The 12,328-nt window shown below is 43.7% G+C and overlaps 1 long non-coding RNA gene across 1 annotated transcript; it reads right to left on the bottom strand.

Moving 5' to 3' along the window:
• Window positions 1-407: 407 nt before the first annotated feature.
• On the bottom strand, window positions 408-11,792 carry LOC147902002 (uncharacterized). The gene is made up of 3 exons (XR_015541036.1): window positions 11,184-11,792; window positions 925-1,025; window positions 408-748 (listed from the first exon to the last, which is right to left on the bottom strand). It is a non-coding gene; the product is annotated as an uncharacterized LOC147902002 (long non-coding RNA).
• Between the last annotated feature and the right edge of the window lie 536 nt (window positions 11,793-12,328).

The following is a 12,328-nucleotide window of genomic DNA, read 5'->3' as shown; positions in this document are numbered from 1 at the left end:
CGCGCGAGTGCAGAAAATACTGAAATAAAAAGACATATCCAGAGTTCTAAACTTCCTAACAAGCTGCAAAACAGAATTCTAATTGCCCTTGAATTTGCAAGAAGCAAGTACAGGAATAGATATTACAAGCTTCATCTAGTAAGTCACTGAACCCATTCCCAAATGCTACCTTGTCAAGAATATGCTTTCGATCGATACCAAAGTTCTATAGCACGACTCAATAACTTTTAGATGCAAAAGTTATGATTACTAAAACTCCAGCATTGCATACATATCTAAGTTCTGCTTGAGATCTATCTGCTGCAATTTACGCTGGGAGAGAAAGGAACGCAAAATAGAGTACAAGTTTGAGCCCAAGACAACGATGTACTTGCATTCAACCACATTACTAAAAGTACAAGCGTAGCTTTTATAGCGAAGCCAAAATAGATTCCTACAAAATCATACCTTTGTATGTATTCCTACAAATCGCCCTTCAAGGGGTATGATCAAAGTACCTTGGAAACAATCTAAAAGGTGCCTAGGGCACCTAAATTGCACAAATTCAACCTGTGATAGGATATAGCAACCTATGGGTAGTGAAACAAAGAAAAAAACAAACAATTACGTGATTACCCTTCTTAAGTCTTCATGATCTCTCATACCAAGACCTTTCTAAAATAGATTAAATTTTGGAGTAGAAAGGGCCTTTGTGAAGATATCTGCATTGTCTGATAGTAAGGTCGATGCTGCCATCCTCAATCCAGTCCTGCATGAATACCTTTGTAAGACTAGAATATATCCAATTGATAAAATTCTACAAAGATTTTTAGTTGTTGGGGCTTCGGCACCCGCATAAGATAATTCGATATAGTTGAACAGCTGATCAACTTGGATGAAAATTCAAAGAATTTGCATGTCCACTAAGGTGATAGAAAAATATACCTTTATAAGACTAAAATATATCCAATCGTACAACTTTAGATTTTTTGTTGTTCTGAAGTCCAAAATTCTACAAAGATCTTAAGCTGTTTGGGCTTCTCCACCTACGTAAGATAATTCGATATAGTTGAACAACTAATCACCACTTGGACGAAAATTCAAAGAATTTGCATGTCTGCTAAGGTGATAGAAAAATATACCTTTGTAAGACTACAATATATCCAATCATACAAATTTAGATTTTTTGTTGTTCTAAAGTCTTGAATGTTATGATAGTGATTTTCAATATGTCTCATGCGAACATGAAACATTGGATTACGTGCGATGACTACCTGTCTCACATGATCAAAATAGGAGCCTTCTGTATATGAGCCATGCTGACCAACAACTCCCTCAACCACGTGTGTGTATGTGTGTGCATGTGAGCGTGTGAGATATTTTGGGCTTTGTGGATAATATGGACACAACATAATCGTGCCTTTTTGGGTCAGACACTACAACAGCCATATGAGTTTTTCCAGGCCTCCTTGCAGCAATTGATATATGATGCTTGTCATGGGGTGCTTTACCAGTCTCTAGCTTACAGTTTTTTTTCTTTTGTTTCTGAGTTCGGACTCCACACTGGAGCCAACTCTTCTTGTACATTTCTAAATTCATAATATAATTCCAATGGTTTTACAACAAAAAAAGTGTGTGTACGTGCGTGTGTGTGTGTGTCTTCCGCTTCACTAGATGAGAATGACACGGCCTGTTGCTGTTTAACTGAACCAAGAGATGATTGATAAGCCCAGTGAAAAACAATACCTAGTGGTAGACCTACGGAGCTCGACATCACCACTCCAATCTCAATCAACGGAGCCCTATAAAATCAAGTCATTGTCTCTGCCATTATGCAAACGATATTGAAGTGTCCTTTTGATGTAGCAGAGGACCCTTTTGACTGCCATCCAATGTGTGATGGTAGGACTAAAGAGGACCATAAATGGACTCAAGAGTCCATTGTTGCACAAGTATATCAAGCTACCCACAACTTGTTCATAGAAAAGGCTCTACTTCATCAAACTTGCTCAACTTGAGACGAGGCTCAAGCAGAGTAAGGAGTTGCCACTGGTTTACTATCCTGCATACCATACTTCTCAAGGATCTTCTTGGCATATTTGGTTTGGTATTTGAATATACTATCATCTTGCTGCCAATATTCAATGCCCAAGCAATAATGTAATAAGCCCAAATTTGTCAAGACAAATCTGCATGTATTACTGCAATTAATTCCTCATTATTGCCTGTGAGAAGTATGTCATCAACATACAGGATAAGCACCCCTTTGAAGAACATAAAGATTATTTTCAGTGAGACCACTCTGACAACCCCAAGACAGAAGATAGGCATGTATCCAATGATACCAAGCGGGGGTTTGCTTCATTTGTAGAATGCCTTTTATGGTCCTGTCCTGGTACTTCAAAACCTTGGGGCTGTTTGACATAAACCTCCTCAATCGAAACTCCATTCAGGAAACAGATTTAACATCCATTTGAAAAAAATTCCATGCATGATAACTAGCTGCAATGGACATGAGGGTATGAATGGTGGTCACTTTAGGCTACAGGAGCAAATGCCATATTAAATGTGCCTTGTATTTATTTATTGTCCCATCTGACTTAGGCTTGACTTTATAAACCCATTCGGTGCCTAGTGCATTCTTTTCTTCTAGAAGATCTACCAAGTTCCAAGTACCATTTTATAGGATGGCACTGTAACCATGAGCATCCTCAAAAACTTTGTGGTTCAATGCCCATTGTTATGCTTGGTGAGAGCAGAGCACATCAGGGAATATGCATCGGTTATTGAAGTCTAATGGGCTGTGGAGTGCCCTTGATGAAATACCAAAAGGGGCGCCAAGGTTAGGGACCAATGATCAATCTGTATCTTTGTCTTGGTGTAGGAGCATTCTAGCTCCCAATCTGTTAGTTGTATATTTGTTGAATTTTTGGTGTAAGAGTATTGACTGGTTATTTGTTCATTACCGCCCTTTTGTTGGTCTAAAGGCCAGATTCATGGTTCCATTGCCGGAACATCACCATCTTCTTTAAGGAGGTGAGCCTTTGGTTGTCTAAGTGAAGTTCCAAAACTTTAATGGGATTAAGAGAGAGAATCCTAGATGTTCATAATTTCGTGAGAATAACAACAATCCTGTAAATCCATTGCGAGGAAGAGTACTTGTACTTTCCCACCACTTTCGCTAAGAAGACCAAAATCATGCAAGTATTGTTTGCTGTAATTGAATTATAGCAAGGAGAATTCAGCGAGTATGTCACACACTGAAGAAGATTGGGATATGGAAGAGCAACATCTCAGGATGGGCAAGATGGACAATCTATGAATGAGGGAGCTTCTCATGATGATTAGAATGCCGATGGACAGCAAGCTGCAAATACTTTTAATGTGAATGTCTCTCATTCTAAAGAGTCTAAGGAGGTTGATGATGTAGAGGAGGCCGATGCATTGTGAAACCGGCCTTAAGTAAACTAAAGGGCAGTAAACTGTTGCTAGCTTAGCATCCATGTCATTTACAGCCACACTGCATATCTTTTGACCACGTCATTAAGTACAAAACCACTTAGAAACAACTTTGAAAAAGAAACTGGATGGAGGCTAGAGTGCATCACACTGGCCCCAAAAACCTTGGCGGCCCCTTTTGGTTTTTATTTAATTCCTTTGGCAATGGAAAATAGTGTTCTTACACAAAGGGCTCACCCTTGCCACTCTGCTACACTAGCAGTCCACTACCCCCCCCCCCCCCCCCCCTCCCTCCACCACCACCCCAAAATGCATCCAATTCCAGTGCACCCACTATTACCCGACTGCTAGGCAAGGCTAAGGCATTTCTCACAACTGTGTCCAACCAAGAGTGGCAATTCATTCCACTAGTCCAAAACAAATGAGCACTTGGGCTTCAAAATGCATCCAATTCCTGTGCACCCACCAACACCCAACTGCCAAGCAAGGCTAAGGCATTTCTCACAATTGTGTCCAACCAAGAGTGGCAATGCATTCCACAAGTCCAAAACAAATTCTCAAACAGCCTCAAGGCTTGAAATGCATCCAAACTGTCCTTCTAAGGGTTTAGCAATCCCACAATCCAATAACCGGCTCTCAAGGCGGCAATGCATCAATACAGCACTGAGCAAATGACTTCAATATAGGAGGAATTCCACACACTGCCCCTCTGGCTCCAATCTGGCTACACCCTATGTACCTGGGTGTCCATTCACAACCTGAATGGCCAAAAGAGGGCTTTCAACAGCAAAAGAGTAACAACAAGCTTCCAAAATGACCAAATGCAAGTAAATCTAAAAGGGATAGAGACAAGAGAACTCAAACCAGCTTCAAATGGTTCCGATCAGCTCTAGGGAGCTCCAATTCAATCCGGAACAGCTCAGGGGCAGCAGATCCCATAACACAAGCTAGCAAGAGGAAAGGGCAGCTAGGAGGGGGAGAGAACAAGCTAGAGTGAGAGAAAGGTAGAGAATGAGAAGGAACACGCGCAGGAGAGAAGAAGCATATATCCAGCAAAGAGCCCCAATAGGTATGCAGGAGAGGAGAATCTACATCAAAAAGTGTGCAAACCAATCCCATACCGACGATGGCATTGTTTGACTTTACAGACGAGGGGTACTTGAGGAACGAGCACCAAATCATGAGAAATGAGATGCGCTGTATTCTCACCTGAGATACCATGCATCAAGCCACAACGTCTTGGATAATAATTTGGGGATCCCATGCATCGAAGGACACATCAATATTTTTGCCTAACCATGGATCCCAAGTATCAAGGAAGTCCTTGAGTCCGAGAAAAAAAAGGCGAATGCCAAGTGTTACAAGGTCTACGTGGTTCAACGCCTCTTTTTGTGTGCCAAAATGATCGTACGTTCAACCTGTACGAAAGGCAATACTGTAGCAGAAAAGTCCGTACAACCTGTACAGAAGGCCGCACAGCAGTAATGAGCCTCAAAAATCGTGACGGGATGGAGAGGAAGAGACATCAAATCCCCTACGTTAGGCTTGAAAGGGAGGCGAAGGATAGATAGGCTCGCACGAGGAATTGCCGCTTGGCTCCTCATTAAAGTCTAACCCCCAAAACCAATGACAACATTGGTTTACCCCCACATGAAAGCTCTAACCCTCTCCAACCAATGGAACATTGGTTTTCCTTGGGCCCAACCTTTAGACCCCTCTTAGCCTTTCCTTGACACAGCACTTGGGCCTAGTGGGTGCTCTAGAAATCGAACTAGGGGCTTCTAGGAAGTTGACGCTTCCTCTAGGCCAGTCCCCGCGGCTAGTAGGGAATTCTAGAAAGTAAACACTTCCTCTAGGCCAATCCCTCGCGGCCACAAGGCACAATTGCTTAGTGCACGTGGAAACACTAATGCAACTTACTCAGGCCCCACGGTTTGCAGAGTTTATGCATGCTCCCCTGAAGAGTAAGGAGAACAAGGGTCATTCACATTCAAGGGAACTCAGTGCAGTTTATTATTTGCATGCAAAGCGCTAACAATTAATGGGTGCCATGGTGGTACACTTTAATTAATTGTTGTAGGTACTATGAGGGGCTAGAGACCCAAGTAATTTGGAGCGTAGCAAGTATTTCGGAGGCCACCCGCATGACCAAGTGCTACGAAGACCCTAGAAATTGCCCTTAGAGGCATGTAATAGGACTTAGTCTAGATTTTAGACAAGTGGCATGTTGCCATTTTGGAAGGAGCTTGAAGCTCTTGTAAAATGAATTCACGTTTGAATTTGTGAGAAGCAGCTCTCCGCTGAACTCTTGCACTCACTTTCTCTCAAGTAATAAAAATACCTTCCAGGGGGTCCAGCCCGACATGTTGTCCTGGGCCCTAGCTATCTGTAGAGAGAGGGAGAGAGAGAGGGAGAGAGAGAGGGCTTATGAGAGTTTTTTTGCAATAAATTAGGAGTGAGAGGTTACACGAAATGGTCCATAATGTCAAGTGGACAGCTTTGGATAGACATATTCCTTACCCTTCATCTTTCGGAGCCAAGCCTTTTCATATTTGAGAAGCACCTAGTCACTAATGTGAAGGTCTAGCTGCCTCCAATGTTTACCTACAGCTTTCTTCTGTTTCTCTAGAGATCTTACAATTGGCATCTTGGACCTGTTGGAAGGCTGTTTCCAGATCTCGGGCTTATTGATCAATAGCAAAAATTTCATTTTTGTCCTTAGAATGGGTGGTAGAATTACCTTACTATAGATTACCTAGTAAGGTGTCAGCTGCAATGCAAGAACCTAGGTCTTTGTGACCAGCCACGTGCCCACATTGGATTGTGGTGTTAGATAGCAGTCAACGACTAGACCGCCTTGTCCAATCGACTCATGACCTCCGGCCAGTCCCTCTCGAAGCAATTCGCGGGTGTTAGGCATAGTTTTGTGGCAAGGCTGGCTTCCACGCTCGAATAGTGACCTCCATTCCAAGCCTCTTGTGGCCAGCTCATGCTCCAACAATGATCACGACCAGCTTGAGAGCCCTCCTAGTTTTCACGCCGGATAACCTCCGAGCCTTTGTGGTCAACACGCGCTCCAGAGAACCAATCCCGACCAGCTTGTCCACCCTCTACAAATGGAATCACGAACGAAGTCAAACCATCTGAGTTTCCCACTCCACGCCCACGCGCTGTGATTGAGACTATTCCAGAACCCCTTACCTTTGTCATTCGCATGCAGAGTAGAAGGTTCTACATGGCAATTCACGGTTTAATTTGCCCTTGCCCCCTCTTTGGACTACTCCAAAGCCCAAACAATTAATACCAAGGGGCCCTTGGCACTTAAATGTCCAAGGCCAACACGAGTAATGCCAAGGGCGGCCTTTGGAACTTAGATTTTCCAAGACCTTGGCCATCAAATCCCCACTAGGATTCCAAAGCCTTGTTCTCAAGCGGGCTAAGGGTATTCACTAGTAAATTTTGCGACTCTCAGTGAGTTCACATCCTTGTGACACCTCTTGAAAAAGGACAAGTGACCTCGATTGCATGTAAGTCTGACAAAAAACATCCATAAACTCAAATACGTGTATAAAGTGAACAATTAGTATTTGGCATCTACTGCCATCATAATCATGTTCTAACATGTATTGCAAAACTTGCGTTGCATATATGATTTTCAGAGCCTAGGAGACTGCAACTTGTCTCATAGTGACTAGTACATTTATCATAGAAGTCCCAAGGTAGATATACTATCAACAAGCAATACCTCGAATGTCACCAAGCAACTTCTATGTATTTGAGCCCGTCTATAACAAAGAAATGAAGGCACAACCTCCCTCGTGAGCATCAGGCAATGCTCCATAGACCTACAATCCGCTGAGCCTGAAGGAGCCACAACCAAAGTTGGTGGCTCAAGCTGTAAAGTTACAATAATTGTGGTCTATCTGCTATATCACCCTCTTCCAACTACTTCGCATGCAGTAATGAATAATTCCGAAACTTCACCAGGTAGCGGTGGGAAACTTTACCTCTGACTTTCCTTTCCTTGTGTATCAATATTTGCTCCAGAACTAGAATCTCATCAAGTTCCTCAACCTCTAGTTGCATCTTAGAAGGCATATCCTTTGGCACATCTCCTTGGAAAGGCTTGCGAAGACTCAAAGGAAAAGCATTGTAAATCCTCTGATGATGTGATAGCTTCAACTTGTAAGCTGCATCATTGATCTTCTGCAAAACTTGAAAAGGCCCATAGTATCCCATATTCAACTTGGGGAACAACCGGTCTTCGCCCCTTCTATTTTTCAGCCTTGCCTTTTCAAAACGCAAAAGGACCCAATCGTCCTTTGCAAACTCCAGTATGCTGCGTTGACAATCAGCTTCTTTCTTTCGAGTCTTCTGGAGAGCTTGATTGACTTTTAGATATACTACATCCATGCTCTCGACATACTTGTTGGCCACAAAAGGAGCTTTATCTATGGAAGTATGCACGGTGTTGTATAAGCAAACCCCACCAAAGGCAACTGCTATTCCCATTGTATCTTATGCTCAGACACATAGCATTTTAAAAGATCAAGCACAATGGTATTAGCCTCTTCTGACTGCCCATCTGTCTGTGGATGAGCAAAAGATGAGAACTTCAAAGTCCACTTCAAAACAAGCTCGAACGATGTGGCCATATGATCCACGGTTATCTTCTTCCTTACCAGAATGAAGTGAGCCTACTTACTGAATCTCCATATCACAGTCCATAGGAAATCATTCCCCATAGGTGTTCTAGGAAGATCAAAAACCAATAGGAGAAATGCTCAATTGCCTTCCCTGTGGCATCAATGCCTCTATGCCCTGCATATGGTGGAGCATGACTCTCTATCATAACATTAGGCCTCAACCACTTTGTGACACAAAGGCGACCATGCATCATAAGAAAGCCATCTCTGAGAGTAGAATGCTAATGATGCTGACAATTAGATAACGGATCATAGATCCTTGAAAAATCTTCATCTTGTGCATACTGATCCTTCGTTGCATCGAATCAATTATGGTATGCAATTGATATTGCTGAAACTTGAGGTTTCGTTGTTTCGTTGACAATACATCAGCCACAACATTCTTTTTTTCCTGCACATGGACTATACGAAAGTGAAAGATGAATAAGAAATTGGCCCAATGCATATGCTTCTTAGACAACTTAGACTATGAGGAACATCTCAAGCACTGTTGATATGTCTGCACGTTGAAATCAGCTATCAAACGAGCATGAACCACAGCCAGTGCCTTTTACATGGGCTGAAAAAGGAATGGCAGCATTTGCAATAGCTTACTTCAGATCCAGTGTTGATCTTGCCAAATCTCCGAAAAGCTTTTGCTCTCCAGCATGACGCATGTGGAAAAATTGGTTTGGTGCAGTTATCATGCAAGATGGACAGGTTGTTACCTATGAGAGTAGAATTTTGCAAGATGTTTAAAGAAGTTTGCAGATTTTTGAGAAAGTGTTGGTGCTGAAGCAATCTCAGCAAAATGACGTATGAACCATCTATAGTATGAGCATAAACCCAAAAAGCTACGTACATCATGTGAGTCTCTTAACTGTGGCCAAATACGGATTGCTTCTACCTTAGCATCCATACACACTCTAGTCTTGGTGTCACGAGGACATGAAATTATGGGACTTTTGATTTGCAACTTCCGTAATTGTGCGTAACTGCCTTGACCCTCTGGGGCGCGAGGGTCCAGCCATGGGGCGGGATTTGGGGAGCTAAAATTCCCTAGTGGGACCTTGTGAATTGTGAATGTGTGCCCAGTTACTAGGCAATTAATTCCTAGGGCCAAAGTGTGCAACAGGGGGCCAAAAGAGTGGTGCAATTAATTTTAGCACAGGACTCCAAAAAGAGCAGAGCGCCTTGTTTTTGGGGGCAGAAGGCCAAAATCAATTCCAAGGGAGCCATATCATCAGTTGCAAGCTGCCAAAGCCTACAAGGTGCTACTAGAGACAAATCGCCATCTGCCAAGAGCATCCAGAGCGTGCCGAGAAAAATTGCCATCAGCCAGGGCCAGTTCCAGTGCATCCAACGCCTACCAGAAGAAATCACACCTTAGGACAAATCAAAGAATGGATAACCTTCCCTTGGATAGAATATGGCTGGGGAGCCTTTCTGATGGAGCATTGTGACCTACAATAACAAAGCATATCATGAACCATATGTGCAATATACTAATTCATTCCTTAAAGACATGAAATAGGCTCAGGCGACCAAACTTTCTTCTAATCCTGCCTTCTTGAACAATGCAAACAGGCTCCTCTATGTGGATGCTTACCTGCAACTCCACCTTAGCAATAGTCAACACTTGTCGGTGCAAAGTTCACAAATGAAATACCAAGACATGTCCAGAATGGAAAACAGACAGATCCGCTATAGGAATGCACCCTTCATTATAAAATATACCACTCCGACTGATGGCTTTCTCAAGGAAGGCCGTGTAGAAGTTGCTATGTCCAGGCTTTACAGGTACTCCCGCTTTACCAAAGGAGAAGATGCCTTATCACAGTGGTGTGCTAATAAAGGAGGAGGCGACTCGAGCCGCCCCAAGCCGTTATTAAAACATGAGAACCTACAAGCTTTTGTTCGTTCCAAATAAGGGTTAAGACTACAAGGTCACACGATACGTAACCTCCCTGAATTAATCTTCATCCAACGACGAAGTTAAACTTTTGAAGAGGTTAAATTGGGGAATTTACAATAACTTATTTTTGATAAGGAAAACTTGCCAAAGAGCTGGACGCTCTTGGATTCGCCCTCAGTTGTAATCGGACCACTTTGAACAATTGTAGCGATGCAACACTCTTTGTCGAAGCACAAAGGATAACCAGTTCCGATGAGATGGAATCGGATAGCTAAGCTTCCAGGGAATTCTTCCGAATCAACGATAGAGTCACAGAGAGCACTCTTGAGACTCTGATCCGATGGAGAGGAGAACAGGGGTGAAGGAAGAAGGCACGGGAGGTTGAGCAGGAAGGGGGAGAGATCCTCCCTGCCCATCTTCCTCTCCTCGCCAAAGCATCCTCCTCCATCTCCCATTCCTTCCTCTCTCTCAGCCAACTCACGCCACGCCGATGCCTCGCTGTCCCCCCCTTCCGCTTCCGCCTCACAGCCTCGCCCTTTCCCTCCTTCCTCAGCTTCTTTTCCCTTTCCGCCTCAGCTCTACTCGGCTCCCCCCTTCCTCCTCCTCCTTGCCCTGCTACTCAGCCTCTCCTCAGTCACCCTGCCTTTCCGATCGGCTTTTCCCCAATCCCTCTCCTCCCCTGCTACTCAGCCTTCCGATCAGCTCCTCCCCAATCCCTTTTCCTCCCCCTTCCTCCTCAGTCCCCTATATTCTCCCGCCGTTCTGCTGCCCAGCGTCCCTGCTCGAGCAAAGAGAGGAGAGAGAGAGAGAGAGAGAGAGAGAGAGAGCCGGGGGGGGAGGATCGCGTTAGGTTGAATCGCGGGTTCAGATTAGGATTGGTTAGGTTTAAGATTAGTCCCATAAAAAAAGGATTAGGGTTTGCATTTATCGTGTGAAAAAGTTAACAATCATAATTTTAATAACTGCCAACGCATTAGGGTTTGCATTTATCGTGTGCTAATGAAGGAGCACTACCCCAAAAAGTCAAAAATCATAATTTTAACTATATTTGCTTGAACCTCTAAACTTTTGTTCTTCCGCAAATGAGGGTTACAGAAATAGTAGTCTCTCACTAAAAAACCCAACTGAGCGTTATTGTTTTATACACTTTTAGCAATAAGCAGAGATCGTTCATGATGGCCGATGTGAACATTCATCGTCTGTTGCAATCGGCCCGTCACTTAATCATCGTCCGTTGCAATCGGCCCGAACGCTGGAGGACCTGAGATTCGCAACTTCATCCGCGGTTGCAATCGGCCCGAACGACACCATTTCCAGCAAGCATAGCTTGGTGGAATTTGCAGTGTTTGTGCATGGCATCTGTTACCATTTTTTATCAATCGTCCGCCTGGTGGAAGAGGACGTCGACGCGCAAGTGCAATACAAGCAGGGGAGAACGGACGACGACGAGGCAGCGATGGATGCAAAGAGCAGGGACGAGTTCCAGTTGAAGACGAAATCGATCGCGAAGAGCAAATAATAGAGCTCACTCTGTTCCGATGGACGACAGAATTCCACAGAGCATGGACAGAAACCGGGCATTCATGTGGAAGGCGATCTGGGCAGGAGCGAGCGGAGGACGGAGCAGAAGGCGTCGGCGATGGAAAGGACGATGGCGAGCTTCACGTGCCCGCGTTTGATAGGCAGCCGGCGCCGCTGCTGCGGAGGGCCCATTTTAGCCTTTTAGCCCTTCTATAAAATCAACTTCTATTCTAATCTAGTAAGTGTTTTGGCGGTACCGACATTTCTTTTATAAGGTCCATTTACCGTGCCCTTCAAGGCTCGTCCCTTAAAACCGCGTTGCTCCCCTCATCTATCCTCAGAATCACAAGACACGCCCTTCCTCATCACCTGACGCGTGTCCTAACACCTCCATCCCTTATAAGTTATTCCTTTAGAGCAATGGAACCTTCTCTCGAAAGAGTCATAGAAAGGGGTTATTAATTAGGGACCACGCTGGGAGTGGACCCCTGATGTAAATGTATAGAACTCTATTCACAGGATAATGTTAATGTACAGTATTCACAATTGTGAATACTCTACATTTCTACATTTACATTAACGGTACATTTTACTTCTCTAATTTCCAAAATTTTTAACTTGCAAAACTTAACACTATTTTTTCATCAAAAAAAAAAACCAAGCACTATTTCCACATGGAACCAATTGTAGATTGAATCTAATTTTACATTCAAAATTCCCACAGCCAAAGACTCTGCGTGTTTGCATGGAGAGGAAGGCGAGAGAGAGA

Source organism: Dipteris shenzhenensis, chromosome 5 (genome assembly GCF_047967505.1).
Source record: "Dipteris shenzhenensis isolate YYH24624 ecotype China chromosome 5, Dip_SZ_1.0, whole genome shotgun sequence".
Classification (NCBI taxonomy): Eukaryota; Viridiplantae; Streptophyta; class Polypodiopsida; order Gleicheniales; family Dipteridaceae; genus Dipteris; species Dipteris shenzhenensis.
Note: the sequence above shows the minus strand (reverse complement) of the source record. Positions and strands in the feature narration are given on the sequence as shown.